Raw genomic sequence first — 17,269 nt, 5'->3', positions numbered from 1 at the left:
CAAAATCACTGCAGATGGTTAGTGCAGCCATGAAATTAAAAGATGCTTGCTCCTTGGAAGGACAGCTATGACAAACCTAGATAGCATATTAGAAAGCAGAAAGATCACTTTGCCGACAAAGGTCCGTATAGTCAAAGCTATGGTCTTTCGAGTAGTTAAGTATGGATGTGAGAACTGGACCATAAAGAAGGCTAAGCAGCAAAGAATTGATGCTTTCAAATTGTGGTGCTAGAAAAGACTCCTGAGAGTCCCTTGGACAGCATGGAGATCAAACCAGTCAATCCTAAAGAAAATCAACCCTGAATATTCATTGGGAGGACTGATGCTGAAACTGAAGCTCCAATACTTTGGCCACCTGATACAAAGAGCCAGCTCATTGTAACAAGAGACCCTCATGTTGGGAAACACTGAAGGCAGGAGAAGAAGGGGGCCACAGAGAATGAGATGGTTCGATGGCATCATTGACTTACTGAATGTGAGTTTGAGCAAACTCTGGAAGATAGTGAAGGACAGGGAAGCCTGGAGTGCTGCAGTCCATGCAGTCACAAAGAGTCATACATGACTTAGCAACTGAACAAATAAATGAAAATAATAGCACTGAGAATTCTAACTAGAAAACTTTTAACCTTTCATTGAATGGCTTACTATTGACTCATGTTACTGTACAGTTATTATAATAATAACTGTTGCTTATTATGGGTTTACTTTGTACCAGGTGACTTTCTAAGCACTTTATATTTATTTTCACATTTAACCAATAAGATAGCCCTTTAAAACAGTATGAATAATATCGCTATTTCATAGTTTTTTTTTATAGATATTTAAAGAAATAAGCAGTTTATTAGAGATCATGTAGCTTACTAGTGACAAAGTGGGGATTACAATGTGTATATGTGTCTGACTCTAATGTCCCCAAGTTCTTCAACCACTACTATACTTATTACTTCTATTGTTCTTAGGCTGTTACACAAGCTGGGTTCTCTTAAGTGTTGGTCTGCTCTTTGTGGCTCAGAAGGTAAGGTACCTGTGATGCAGGAGACCCAGGTTCAATCTCTGGGTCAGGAACATCCCCTGGAGAAGGAAATGACAACCCCCTTCAGTATTCTTGCCTGGAGAATCGCTAGTGTGCTACAGTCCATGGGGTCACAATGAGTCGGACAGAACTGAGCAACTAACACTTTGACTTTAAGTTTAACTAAATTCAACTAAAACTTGTTGAACCCTTGCACAGTCCCAGGCATACAACTAAAACATATCTATAGACAGAGGTGTCTTTGCCTCTCTATTTTGCAGTTTCTTTAATGTAAATAAAGATAACATATCTGCCTCACAGCATTGTTGAGTATAGTATCAGTAAAGGATAGCTATTATTATTATTACTAAAAATAAGTTCCTGGAATAGGGTGGTTAATCAATAAATGTTGGGTGGATTAATGAATGAATGAATGAAAGTATAATGAGACAGAGTCTTGTCTATAAGAAGTTAATAGTCTGGTTGTAGGAGCAACAGAAATACCTAGCTATCTGTGCTTCAGTGGCATGAGTTTTATATTAATAAGACACATAGGTACTACTGAGGCAGAAATGAATAAGTTAACCTTGAGAAGGAATGACAAGGCAGCAAATTCTGGAAGGTTTTTTGGAGGAAGAAAGGGGAAAAAAAGGCAGTCTGGAAATGTCAAGGTGGTTCAAGGATTAGAGTGAAAAAGACAAGAAATAGGAAAATGAATTAGAAGATTATTAGATTATTGCAATCCTTAGAACAAAAAAAATTTGATGAAAGTTTGAACTTGGCAGTGATAGGGAATGAAAAGATAAGGATGAATTCCAGGGGTACTGTAGTGTTTGGCAAGGCTTAGTGACTGATTAAATGAAGGAGGTGGAGGAGAAGGAGACAAAACCAGGCTTCTGGTTTGTTAAACTCAGTAGAGGATGACGTCACTGAGATGAGAAACACAGGTTCCAAAGTGCAATTCTAGGGAATTTATTATCTTCTTAATCTTTACTTTCCTCTTCTGTGAACTTATGATTGTAACAGTCCTTATCACATTCAATTGGGGTGAGGATAGAGATATGACAACAGATGAAGAATTCAGCACAGTGGCTGGCACGTTGAAGTGCTCAGGAGATAGCTCTCTTACTCTGTGGGACTGGCAGCAGGGCTGGGACAGCAAAGAGCAAATACATTCAGTGTTGTGGTATCTGAGTTTGAATTACATATAAGTTATCCAAATCAGCGTGTGGATCCGGAAAGACCATCTGATAGTTTGTGAACGTCAGGAAAAGAAGACGCACCCTTTTGTCTGAAATGTGATTTTTTAGAGACGTTTTCAACTTCAGTAAAAGGGATCACAAAGTCAATCATGGCACTTTCTGAGGATTGATAATAGGATTAGCCAGTGAGGAAGGGATATTAGAGGAGGAGTCTCTGTCATCCCCATCAGAGGACAAATCTAGGACTCTTACAGCCTCTATAACTCCATTTTCAAAAGCAGACTGACTGCTCATTTCTGGAATGTATTAGTCACCACCCAAACCCAAAAAACTATCTTCCTTCCTCCAAGTTGCACTTTGGAGGTCATAATCACTCTTGACCTACTAATGGGGGGGGGGGGGGGGCGGGGAGGGTTAAATTTACTCTTTAATTCAAATTTAATTCATATGTTAGCATGCTCAATCTCTTGCTATTTTGTATTTGACCACTATTTGCTCTGTAATCATTTCTCCTGCTTTCTCTGTATATTCTTTTACTACTTAAAATAGGATTTTGGTTCATATTGTCATTTAAAATTTCCTCACGGTGTTGATATTTAAAATAGTCTATGGTGTTTGGTTCCTTTTGATGAAATAAAATTACATCTAGCTTATTGTTTCATGAAACTCATCTTCTGCTTTACTCAGGAACTGGAGTGGGAGGTGATGGATCCTTTTATTTTGTGGGATTTTTAGTGACTGCCTGTATTTTAAGAGTATATAGTGTGTGTGTGTGTGTGTGTGTGTGTGTGTGTGTTAGTCATTCAGTTGTTTCTGACTCTTTGCAACCCCATGGACTGTAGTGTGTGTGTGTGTGTGTGTGTGTGTGTGTGTGTGTGTGTGTGTGTGTGTGTGTTAGTCATTCAGTTGTTTCTGACTCTTTGCAACCCCATGGACTGTAGCCCACCAGTCTCCTCTGTCCATGGGATTTTCCAGGCAAGAGTACTAAAGTGGGTTGCCATTTCCTTCTCCAGGGGAAACTTCCTAACCCAGGGATCGAACCTGTGTCTCTTGCATTGCAAGCAGATCCTTTACCTTTGAACCACCAGGAAGCCCTTATTGTAAGAGTAAGTGAATTGCAAAGATTAACTCTTTCTTCATGCTATATCCAACCATTTAACTCTCAGCCAAAGAAAATTCATGATATTCCATAGTATATTATTTGCCAAATGAGTGAAGTATCTGGCTCTAGGATGTTTATGTCATTCTTTGATAGCAAATAACTGACATGTATATTAACTTCAGTTCCTAAGGCAGCATGCAGACATATGGATGTAAGCTGTTTTTAATTATAGTGCAAACTAACTCAAGTCAGAAAAAGTACAATTCAGTCATGAGGCAAAGTGAAGCACAGTTAAAAACAAATACATACATACATACAGATAGATAGATAGATCTTCTGAGGAAAGTAAAGCAGAAACATTTCCGGTTAATTGAACATTCAGCAAACACAAAAAACAATTTGAAGAATATTTTCAGCTAAGGAATTTGGAGCAGTAAATTAATAGCACAGCTTGTTGGATCTTTGCATGACATGTATTGTTTATGCAAAATGTTACTAGTAGACTCACATCTTAATTCACCCAACACCAAATGCAGCCCAGACTGTTTATGTAACCTAAGAACACACTCTATAAGTGACTGTTTCTTCTTGAATTAGTATTTATGAAGGAAATCACCTAAGTATTCACAATAAATAAGAAAGACATTTTAAATATTTCTTTGGTATGGAAGCTGTTTAATATTTAGAGAATAGAATAAGCTCCAAATATGAGAAAGTGAACATCATTGACTCTTTTTTGCAGTCTGTACTAAGGCACAGAGTAGATTTCTGATTAGATTTTACACACTTTGAGTATTTTAGAGTGCACATTCATTTGTATTTGTCAAAATTTTAATCCATTTGTTAAGTTGCAAAATATGTATCTTACTGAAGATTTATCTTGTAGATTTTTTTCCCTTTCTCTTTTCATGACCGGACAATCACCTTGCTTTTAGCATGGTAAGTTACCTTTGAGGAAATAAATGATTCCCTTTCTGACTCTGTGTGTATGTGTGTGTGTGTGCACACAGGTGGGAGGAGGAAATTACAGGGTTCTTTGAGGCAATTTGAATTACCACCTCAGGTAGTTAGACAGGTTACCCCATAGCAGTGTTTATTGAAAAGGGGTGTCATGATCACCTCTGTCTTCCAAGAGCATGAAAAGAATAACTACCTAAAAGTTTGGGGTGTGACACCCAGTGAAGGAAAGGGCAAGGTGGTTTTAAGTTTGCAGATGGACACGTGAATTAATTCTGACACTCTTGAAGCACCTTTTAAGGGATTGGCCAGCCTGAAGTGTTGTAAACAATATCAGGCTGAGATTGGCTTGGGAGAAAATTCATGTTCCTGTCCAAGGACCTGGATCCAGGGCACATCAGTATCACCTCTGTGGCTGTAAAGCTGTTAGAACCAAAGGCAGTGACAGTCTTCTCTCCCTGGGGAGTGGAGGTCAGTGTTCCCACCCTTCAGATTCCTTGGACCATGGGCTTCCTACCAATCTGACAGGTGAGGATTTGACTGGTTTTATCATTTTTTTTAAATAAGCAAAACTACCACAATTTGGAACTTATATACCAATTCATAGTAGCTTTATTTTAGGTGACTTCAGCATTTCTGATTTCTTTTGCAACATGTAGCAGTATTAAGCACTATGCCCTAATGTCAGAGCCAATTGCATTTTCAGACAGTGGTCATAAATCATTGGGTAGCTTCCTATACAGAGTGTGAACTTGCTCAAGACTGATTTGGGGGATTACAGGGACTGTTAAAAGAATGAGCCTATCAAGATGTCATAGAATGCTTCCCTGTCTGGATAGCAGAGTAGTCAGAGGGGAGAAGAGGGGACAGATGCAGATTAATGAGTTTTCTAAAAATCTGAATTTATGTTTTGCCTCTAGAGCACTACCTAAAAAAGGAACACTGAAAGTAACTTTCAGACTTTATTTTCTAAAAGGAAAAACAAAGACTAAAAAAGCTAAACTTCTTTATGGAGAAAGAGTGGGGTCACACTATGTCAACCATCACCAGATTCCTTAATCCTAGAGTATAAGGACACCCTTATTGTTCTTGGCCCAAGACAAAGAAAGCCATCAATGATATGGGTTACCATGTTGGGGGCTGCTGCTGCTAAGTCACTTCAGTCGTGTCCGACTCTGTGCGACCCCAGAGACGGCAGCCTAGCAGGCTCCTCTGTCCCTGGGATTCTCCAGGCAAGAACACTGGAGTGGGTTGCCATGTTGGGGGAAGGTGATCAGAAACACAAAATAAGAAGCAGAAACTGAGGAGTTGTTTTTTTAACTGTCCTTCTCACTTGAAGATATATTAATCCCTTGGGTAATTCAGAGTACTGAACTGTCTCTACAATGGCAAACAGAATGAAATAGAGACAGCTAAGGGATAACTTATGTAGTTGTGTCTGGAAGGAACTGAAGAGTTCTGAGACAAGGTCACAATGACTACAACATGAATTTTTAAAGAGCTAAAACTGTTTGGGAATATAAGCCATGCTGGTCAAATTTCTTAATTCTTAACAAAATATATCAAAATTAAAATGCCTATGTACACCCTTTAATCTAACAACTCTGCTATTGAACGTGTTTCCTAAAGAAGTAAAAGCACTATTATGTCAGAAGAAATGTAAACGTAGGAAGGGATGGAGATAAGAGATGTTTATATTAATTTATTGACACATATAGAGATGTTAATGGCAGGATTTTTGTGGTGGACAAAACAGACTGGGAAATTGAGAATACCATTACAGGAATGGCTGAATACATTTTGGCACATAATATTGCATGGTATGCCATAGTATGCAAAATTAAAAGAATAACCTACAATTATATGCATTGTTTCAGATTGATTACTAGGTTAAAAAAGCAAATTTAGGGTGATGTGCATAATATGATAACATTATCCTTTTGTACTAAATCAAAATAAAACTCTGTGTGTGTGTGTGTGTGTGTGGTGCATATGTGCAAGTACACATTTGAGTATAGAGAAAGATGTAAAAGCATACACCAGACTGTTATTGGTTATCTCCGTGGAACAGGATTAGAGGAGTTGATGGGGAAGGAGGTAGGATCTATAAACTAAATCACTTTTAATGACTAGATTTGTTTAGAGTTGCTTGATTATTTTCCAACTTAGTTTTCACACTCAGTCTCTTTAAAATGAAAAACAAACACCAAAAAAAAAAAAAAATCACCACAAAAAATTGGCCTAGAGTTGCCAATTTTTTTACTTTGTAAAAAGAGAACATTTAAAAATGCATATCTATTTTTCAGTATTTTATAAAAGAAAAGACATTTAAGACAAAAAAGAAGGAAAGGAATTTTTTCCAAGAAAGATAACCTTTCTTTCTTGGAAATATAACCACATGGAATATTGCTCTTATTTTTCTCAACAAGATTCAGTGCAAACCTTATCATGGACCAAGTTTATGATCCTTTTGTCTAGCACAAAGCAGCGCACTCAGTCAGGACGTTCAGATTCTAGCATGCACTTTCTCAGCTTCAGAGGACTCCTCTAGGAGTGAGGTTATCACACCAGGAAGGTTCCTCAGATAAGCTTCTAAAAACCCCTTTGCCTTGTAACATCTTATTATTCAGGATGATCTTACTTCTCACTCTTCAATTCCTCTGTTCTTTGTTTTTATTCATTCATTTAGCAAATGTTTATTGAACGCTTATCTATATATCAGGCATTTAACTGCCACTGGGAATGTAGCCATGAGCAGGATAGGCAAAGTCCCTTTTCCCCTAAAGCTTACATTCTCTCGAGGGGGACAATAAGGAAGCCAATGAGTAAATATACAGAGAACTGTAGATTGTGGCAAGTGCTTCAGGGACAATAAATAGACTGGTGTGATGGAGTGTGAATGTGGAGGCTTTAAGGAGAAATAACCTGAGCTGAGTTTCCACAGAAGAGCTTTCTGTGGAGTTGAGTTGAAACCTGAAGAATTGAGTAGGCATCAGCCACATGAGGTCTGCAGAGAGAGCACGTCATGCAGAGGTAACAGTTCATGAACTGGCAAAGGGCTTGGTCACTCCAGGGACAGAGAGGAGGCCAGTGAGGCTGAAGCGTAATGAGCAAATGGGAGAGGGAAGTGAAGGAACAGGTTTGACAAAGAAGGATGAAGTGGGCAGACATATCACAGATTGAATTTTCATGTAAATGCAATGAGAAGCCATTAAAAGGTTCTAAGCAAGGGGACAATATGACCTGATTTATCTTTTTAAATGACCACTGACTGCTGCATGAACAATGGATGGTTTGGAAGCAGGAAGCAAGGACAACAAGTTGGAAGTTATTGCAGCAATCCAGGTAAGATATAACACTACTTTGGATTAGGACTGTAATAAGGAAAATAGAGTGAAGCTGAACAATCCAAGAATGTTTTGGAAGGCAAGCAGGCTGCAATTTCTGGATTGGATGCAAGGGATGAAAGGAAAGAAACAACCAACTTTCACTCCATTGTTTCTAAATTAGGATATGAAATACCACTTACTGAGATGGAGACAGGACCCAGAATGTAGCAGGATTTTTTTTTCCTTATTGGGAGTTGGGTGTGGGAATCAAGAAATTTGTTTCAATTGTGATGAGCTGGAACTTCGGATTAGCTTTCCAGTTAGAGGTGTCAACTAGGGGTTAAGGGGCTCAGGGGAAAAGTCAGGGCCAGAGATAGACATCAAGACTCATCAGCATATGGGTGATATTCAAAGTCATTTAGAGAAAGAGGGTGTTAAAGCTTCAAACCCAGGTAGCTCAACACCTGTAGCTGCTTTCAGATCTACCAGCAAAGCTACCTAAGAAACAGGGATCAGTGAGGTAGGAAGGAAATCCAAGGTGTGCTATAATGTCTGTAATTTATTTTAAAATACCTCAGCTTAGACACTGTAATATGATGTGTGTGTCTTCAGCTGCCTTACTTAGAAGTTCGTGCAGAATAGTAGACTCAACATTTAATCGGAAAAGATTACACTCTGGGACATCTCTGTCTTGTGCTGACATGAGAAGTTCTGCTGTTATTGGAAGAGTTGTTTCATTGATGAAATTAACTTTTCAATTAGCAAGAGGATGTTTATAAATGGGTTTTCATTATTAAAAATTGGTTTTGTTTGAGTTATGTGAGATACACAGGATGGTAAGAATATATAATTTTGTACCTAGAAGCTATCAATAATTGTTGGATGTTTGTTTGTTTGCTTTTTTCATTCCTTTAAAACCAATATTTCTCCAAGATTCCTAACTTGTATAAAATTTCCAAAATTATTCTTTATCTGTTTTCTTACTCCGAAACTTCTACCATGTTATTTGATCTCTTTAAGGCACTTAAAAAATTTACTTGCTTCTTGGAACAAGAATACTTAATGGCAGACCTATCTTTATAAATCACCAGAATTAACAAAAGGTCTTAAAATATACATAACGTTATTTCCCCCCAGGGGCCTATTATTAAACACTTAAAATATTGAAAGACTATTTTATGTCAATTATGGAAGGAAAAACTTAGGAAAAGATTTAAAATAATGAAGTAGAAGAGCAGAAAGAAGAAATAAGTATGGTCTGAGGAGGGGAGTAGACGGGGAAGCATCACGCACACACATGCCAAATATAAACTATTTCTGTCAATGGTCATTTTTGCTACTGGGCCACAGACATGGACCACATTGTTCCCCGGTGATCTTTAGCAGGGGTAAGGAGGATGGTTTGCTGGTATTCAACCACACTGAATTATTGCCCCAGGAGAGCATGTTTTTGAAATTTGTAAGAGCTCCCATCACACTGTGGTTTGTGATTTGTACACACTGCCCTAGAATGAGCTCTGAAACAGCTCAAATATTGCAGCCTGACGCATGTTCTGATCCAAACTACTCACAGTAAAAGACAAGCAAAGTACCCCCAAATACCACAGAGGAGGCCCTTCAGATAACACAATTTTACTGGTGGAAAACATAAACACGGTTTTTGCCCAAATCGCCATTGTGATCAAGGAACATTTGCTGAGAAAGCATTACTAACCTACAGAGAATTGTGAAACTGATGAGAGATTCAAATTACTCACGATTTGCCTTTGAGCCAAAACAAATGCAATATTTAGAAGCTCTTTCCCATAGGTATCTAAGGGAAAGGGGGAATTTTCACTGTGATACAAACACTTTTTTTTTTTTTCCCAAGGGGAAGGATATTGTGATCCTGGTAAGAGAAAGCAAGTTCTTAATTTGTGTCTCTAGATTACTTACATGAAATGAGCAAATTAATGAGTTATGTTTTTTTAACCTAAAATAACTCTTTATCCCATACCAATTATCTACAGGTTTTCTAATTAGCTGAAGCAAAGTTGTAACTTAGCCAGATTCTCTGCCCAAGTCTTTTCTTTGTATCTCTTAACAAGAATTTCTGTACCAAAGCTTGTTCAAAGAATCTTGCTAAATTTTTAGGCCACAAAAGTAAATCTAATGAAAGTAAATATGCATTCTATGTACCCATAGAAAATTGTCTGCTTCTTTCTTAAATCATCTGCTGCTGTTGCCCTATAGGAATGGTCTTAGGCTGTATGTATGCAAAGTCACAGATTCATTCACAAAAGTAAAGGCGTGGTTTTGTTTGCTGACACTGGGCAAACTTTATGGGTTCAGATTAAGATACACTGACAAACCCTAATGCAAAAAGAAAGTACATGCTCCTTTGTAATATAGAATTCCAGGAAGAAGACTTAGTAAAAATACCAATTGACCATTTTAAAATTTATAAAATACTATAATCCACATACAGATATATGCTTTATACTACAGCAAGTATTATGGGCAGTTTTCATAATATTCCTACTGGAGGTAGTTAGTGAGGGGGTCACATTCCTGAAGAGAAAAGCAGCCTGTGTTTACGTGGAATCTTTTTCAAAATTTTCTTTCTCTGGTCACTTTGGGCAGGAGTATGAAGTGGTAGTTAAGAGCATGGACTCTGACGTCACACTGTTTTCTTGTCCCAGGTCTATCACCTGCTAACTGCCTGGTATTGACCAAGTTACTCAATCTCTCTGGACCTCCACTTTGCATCTATACAAGAAGAGTTACAATGATATTTAATTCTTAGGGCTATTTTGGAATAGTTGAGATCCACCTCTTTAGGAAATTCTTAATAAACTATTTTTAAAGACCAGATTTAGATTCACAGCAAAATTGAGAGGAGCAAGGTACAGAGATTCTCTTTATTGCCTCTGACCACACATGTGCATAACTTCTCCCAAAATCAACATCCCCTATCAGAGTGGTACCTTTGCTACAACTCATAACTCTACACTGACCCACTATAATCACCATAATTTACACTGGGATTCACTCTTGGTGGTGTACAGTCTATGGGTTTTGAGCCATGTGATATATACAATGGCATCCATCCACCATAACAATATCATACAGAGTAGTTTCACTGCCCTAAAAAACATCTGCGCTTCATCTAATCAATCCCACTCCCCTCTAACCCATGGCAAACCCTGACCCTTTTACTGTGTTCATACCTTCACCTTTCCTAGAATTTCATATAGTTGGAATCATATAGTATGTAGCCTTTTCTAGATTAATCTTTTTTTAACTTAGCAATATGCATTTAAAGTCCATGTCTTTTCATGTCTTGATAGCTCTTTTTCTTTGGCTCTCCCGAGCTATAATTGACAAAATTATAATATATTGAAAGTGTACAATGTGATGATTTGTGATATGTACACATTATGAAAGGCTTCCCACAGTAGAGTTAATCAAGACATCCATCACCTAACATAGTTACCTTTTTTTTTGGTGAGAACCCAAGTTCTACTCAGCAAATTTCAATTACATAACATAGTGTTAGCAACTATAGGCACCATGTTACACATTTGACCTGTATTCATCTTATAACTGAACGTTTGTATTATTCTACAGTGTTTCTAGAGCTCTACTTCTTCTCCTTTCTTTTAAAAAAAATTTATTTATTTTTATTTATTTTTTAGATTCCATGTCTAAGCGATACCATACAGTATTTGTCTTTGACTGTCTGGCTTATTTCACTTAGCATAAAGCCCTCCAGGTCCACCAGTGTAGTTGCAATGGCGAGAGTTCCTTCTTTCTCACAGTTGAATAATATCTACTGAATATATACTGAATTTTCTTGATCCATTCATCTGTTAACAGATACTTAGGTTGTTTCCATACATTGATTATTACCAATAATCCTGCAATGAACATGGAAGTACAGATAGCTCTTTGAAATACTGCTTTTGTATCCTTTTGATATATACCTAGAAGTGGGATTACTGGATTACGTGGTAGTTCTATTTTTAATTTCTTTAAGGAAACTGCATACTACTTTCCACAGTAGCTGTGGTAGTTGTGGTGGTTTAGTTGTCAAGTCGTGTCCGACTCTTTGTGACCCCCATGGACTGTAGCCCTCCAGGCTCCTCTGTCCATAGGATTTCCCAGGCAAGAATACTGAAGCAGGTTGTCATTTCCCTCTCCAGGGATCTTCCCAATCCAGGGATCGAAGATGTATCTCCTGCATTGCAGGCGAATTCTCTACCAACTGAACCACCAGGGAAGCCTAGTAGCCATACTAGTTTGCATCCCCCACAGTGTACAGGGTTCTCTTTTCTCCACATCCTTACCAGCATTTGCCATCTCTTGAATTTTTGATTATACACATTCTGTATATTCACAGCTGTGAGGTGATATCTCATTGTCATTTGCATCTCTCTAACGATTAATGATATTAAGCAGTTTTTTTTATATACCTGTTGACTACTTGCATATCTTCTTTTTTCAAAAAGTTGGCTTATTTTTTCATTGAAATATAATTGACATATAACATTATATTAGTTTTAGGTGTACAACATAATGATTCAATATTTGTACACATCACTGCTGCTGCTGCTGCTGCTGCTGCTAAGTTGCTTCAGTTGTGTCCGACTCTGTGCGACCCCATAGACGGCAGCCCACCAGGCTCCCCCGTCCCTGGGATTCTCCAGGCAAGAACACTGGAGTGGGTTGCCATTTCCTTCTCCAATGTGTGAAAGTGAAAAGTGAAAGTGAAGTCGCTCAGTCATGTACACACTACTAAATGATTGATAAATCTAGTTAACATCTATCATGACACACAATACAAATTCTTTTCCTGTGATAAGAACTTTAAAAATCTATTCTCTTAGCAATATTCAAAGATACAATCAGTATTGTTACACTGTAATTATCATGCTGTACATTATATCCCCTAGACTTATTTATTTTTACAAAAGGAAGTTTGTATCTTTTGACCACCTTCACCCATTTTGCCCACCCCTACCTCTGATAACCACCAGATCATTCTCTGTATCTATGAATTCATCATGGGGGGAGGTTCGATAGACATATAAGTGAGATCATATGGTATTGACCTTTCTCTGTCTGACTTATTTCACTTAGAATAATGCTCTCAAGATTCATCCATGTGGCTCCCAATGGAAAATTTCCTTCTTTTTTATAGCTGCATAATATCCCATTGTTTATATATATTTATCACAATTTCTTTTTTATTCATTCATTAATCAGTGTACACGTAGGTTGCTTCCATGTCTTGACTGTTCTAAATAATTCTCTAATGAACATGGGGATTCAAATATCTTTCACATTAGTGTTTCCATTTCCTTTAAATAAATACATAGAAGTGGAACTGCTAGATTATACGTAGTTCTGTTTTTAATATTTTGAGGAACCTCCATACTGTTTTCCATAGTAGCTGCACCAATTTACATTCCTACCAACAGGGCAGGAGGGATCCCTTTTCTCACATCCTCACCAACTCTTGTTATTTGTTGTGTTTTTGATAATAGCTATTCTAACAGTTGTGAGGTTTGGTTTTGATGTGCATTTCCCTGATGATTTGTATTGTTGAGCACTGTTTTATGTACATGTTGGCCATCTGTATGTCTTCTTGAAAAATATCTGTTCAGATCTCTGCTAACATTGCAATCAAACTGTTTGAATTTTGTTATTGAGTTGTATGAATTTATTACATATTTTAGATTATTAACCCTTTATGAGATATAGGATTTGCAAATATTTTATTCCTTCTGATACATTGTCATTTCATTTTGTTTATTATCTTTTCTGTGCAGAAACTTTCTAGTTTCACAAAGTCCTGCTTATTTATTTCTGGTTTTGTTGCTTTTGCTTTTGGAGTCAAATCCAAAAAATTCATTGCTAAGACCAATGTCAAGGGGCTTAGTTTCTATATTTTCTTCGAAGAATTTTATGGTTTCAGGTTTTACATTCAAGTCTAATTTATTTTGAATTAATTTTTGTGTATGGCATAAGATAGTGGCTCAGTTTCTTATTTTTGCATGTGGCTACCCATTTTCCCAAAACCATTTATTGAAGAGACTGTTCTCTCCCCATTGCACATTTTTAGTTCCTTTGTCATTAATTATATATACATATGGGATTATTTCTGGGATCTCCCTTTTTTCCCATTGCTTTATGTGTTGTTATATGCCAATAATATTTTGATTATTACAACTTTATAATATAATTTGAAGCCATGAAGCATGATGCTTCCAGCTTTGTTACTCTTTCCAAGATTGCTTGTCTGTTTAATGTTTTTTTTGTGTGTGCTGCTATAAATATTTTGTATTGTCCTATATTGTGAAAAATGCCATTGGAATTTTCATAGTTATTATATTGAATCTATAGATTGCTTTTGGTAGTTGAACCCTGTGACAATATTAATTTTTTCAATCCATGAGCATAACATCTTTCCATTTGTGTCTTCTTAAATTTGTTTCATCAATGTCTTATAGTTTTCAGTATACTTGTTTTTTACCTTCTTGGTTAAATTTATTCCTATGGGTTTTTTGATGCACTTATAAATTATATTGTTTTCTTAATTTTTCTTTCTGATAGTCCATTATTACTTTATAGAAGTGCAACTGATTTTTGTATAGAGATTCTGCATTTTACAATTTTACTGAATTCATTTATTAGTTCTAACAGATTTTTTCTGGTGGACTTTTTAGGGTCTTTTATCTATAATATTATCCCATCTGCAATAGTAACAGCTGCACTTCTTACTTCCTGAGTTAGATTCATTTTTTCTTTTTTTTTTCCTAATTGCTTTGGCTAGGAATTCCAGTATTACGTTGAATAAAATTGGAGAGACTGAACATCCTTGTCTTGTTCCTGATCTTAGGGAAAAAGTTATCAGCTTTTCACTGTTAAGTAGGATGTTGCCTGTGGACTTGACACATATTGACTTTATTATATTAAAGTATGTTCCCTCTATACTCACTTTGTTGAGAGTTTTTGCTGTTCCCTCTGTGCAGAGCCTGGGTATATAGCTGGGGGAGTGTTCTCATACCATTTAACAAACTGCTTCTTTGTTTGCCATATTATGAAATTCGTAAAAACAAGCTCCATTGGCTCTCAGAGCTAGGCAATGAGGGGGCTGGTCCCGCAGGTGTCAGTCATAAAGGCTGGGAGACTGGATGTGCAAACAATCTCCTTCTAGAGTAAAGCTGGCAATCTGGTTCTGTTGTTGGAGCAAACCAAATGGAGAAGGTAGGGAATGCCCACCATCTCTTTCAGGCACTGGGGAAGATCCCAGTCAGCAAATAGATGTGAGCAAATTAGGAGCTGACCCTCGGTAGCAGCTGGGAAAATATGCCATCAAAACTCTTCCAGGGTGAGTTGTGTGGAATAAGGTTGTGTTGCACTGTGCTCAGTCATGTCCAACTCTTTGCAACCCCATGGACCATAGCCTGCAAGGCTTCTCTGTCCATGGAATTTTCTAGGCCAAGAACACTGGTGTGGGATGCCAGTCCTACCCCAGGGGATCTTCCCAACCCCGGGATCGAACAACTCACATCTCTTGCATCCCCTGCATTGGCAGGCAGCTTCTTAACCACTGCGCCGCCTGGGAAGCCCTAAAGAACCTGTTAAACAAAGGGGGCTAAATGGTGCCATGCGTCTATGACAGACGCAAAGGAGCCAAAGAATAATCGAGGTTTTCAATTCTCACTGGTTTTTCTGTTAAGTTATAAACTCATCTCTAATTAATGCAGAATCAACATAATCCAATGTCAGTCTTTCTGTCCACATAATAACTATTAAATCATAGTATCTGTAGCCTCATATTTCACAATACTAATACATTTACTTAACAGAATTAAAAGAAACCAGAAATTCCAGTTTCTGCCAGTTTCTTTTCAATCAAAAGAAACTGAGAACACTGATATTTGCCTATCTCATTAAACATGCACTAAAACATCTGACTAGACAGAAAAGAGAATTGGGGTTGGATTAATTCTTTGTCTAAATCTAGACCCAGAGAAGTTTTGGGGGAAAGAGAGTTGTTTACTTTGCTTTGGAATAATAAAATGAAAAATGTTTGAGACACTATCTTTGTTCTGAAGTACTTGAAATTATTAAATTTCATATTTTTTCAAATGCTAATACCACAGGGAACACTTATTTTAAAACATACTTATTGACTTCCCAAAGTTGTGGGGCAGCAATAATAGTTTTAACTTCCTTCAAGTGAATTACTGAAATTTTGTTTCAAAAAACATTAGTGAACACTCAATGAATGGGATTGTATTTCTTTCCATCTCTGCTTGCAGACTGGCTGGCTTGACTGCACACATAACTTTGTTGTAGAACTGTGTTTTTAATTGTCTCTCCCATTTCTCTTAATGGTCAGCACATTGAGCTATAAGAAGCAAATGTATTTGTTTTATCAAAGTATACCAAAATTCATCATCACTTTAGAATATTACATCTGAGTACTCCCCATCCTCCATTCAGTTACTTAATAAATGCCAACTATAGTGGCTCAGTGGTAAAAAAATTCGCCAGGAATGTAGGAGACCCAGGTTCTATCCGTCAGTTGGGAATATCTCCTGGAGGAGAAAATGGCAACCTACTCCAATATTCTTGCTTGAGAAAATCCCACGGACAGAGGAGCCTGGTGGGCTACAGTCCTTGGGGTCACGAAGAGTTGGACACAACTGAGCAAGCACACTTCTATTACATGCAGCCCTCAATTTCAAGTTCAAAATACCTTTGCATTCAATGTTTACTCACAGATTAAAGAAGTCACCCTGGCTAGTTTAAGCTGAAAAAGATTTAGTACAGGAAATTAGGTGCTTAGCAATCATTTGAGGGGCTAAAAGGAACCTTTATGCTGAATCTCCAGAAACGACTTCCAGAACACCTCTATAGAATTGTGCCATCTAGCAAGTTTCTATCTTCACAATGATCAAAAGATCAAGGAAGCAAGCACAATTCCACATGTCTTCTGCCAGGATATAGGAAAAGTGAGGCTCCCACCATATCCAGCTCCAGGAACAATCTCACTTAGACAAGATTCAAGCCAGTAAAGTGGATGCCAAGGACCCTGCCTAACAACACCTATGAAGTCAGGTACCATGCATAGGCCAGTAACTACTGTTCCATAAACCAAATGCCACAGCTAAAGTCACTAACAGAGATAGCATAACTACCAACCTGCATTGCCAGCAGACAAGTGTGTCTGCTCAATGAAGGCTAAGGCCATCTGGAACCTGAGCTGTGAAGGAGTCTGAGAAGAGTAGTCTGTAATTTTTCAACCTTATCATTCAGTTAAGCATGTTCCAAGACACCTGAAATGGACTGAAGTCAGTCAATGTGCAATATAGGTCACAAGACCTAAGAGTCAATCAGTAAAAGAGGAGCTTAATGAACAATAGAACATTTATGCTAAAGAAATTAACATGTTATTATAAAGAATACATACAATGAAATGGAAGAACCTATAGTGCATATATTAAGTATAAGAGCAAATGTCAGAAAAGCTATGTATGCATATATTCAAATATATATGTATAATTAAGTATATGAGCATATTTAGCTATATTATGTAAAGGTACAATTGAATAAATTCAAATCTGTAGAAGACAGAAGTTTGCATAACAAGCTATTTATAGTGTTACTTTTG

Source organism: Muntiacus reevesi, chromosome 4 (genome assembly GCF_963930625.1).
Source record: "Muntiacus reevesi chromosome 4, mMunRee1.1, whole genome shotgun sequence".
In the NCBI taxonomy this organism is placed as follows: domain Eukaryota; kingdom Metazoa; phylum Chordata; class Mammalia; order Artiodactyla; family Cervidae; genus Muntiacus; species Muntiacus reevesi.
The sequence above is the reverse complement of the archived record's forward strand: the minus strand, read 5'-3'. Positions refer to the sequence as shown.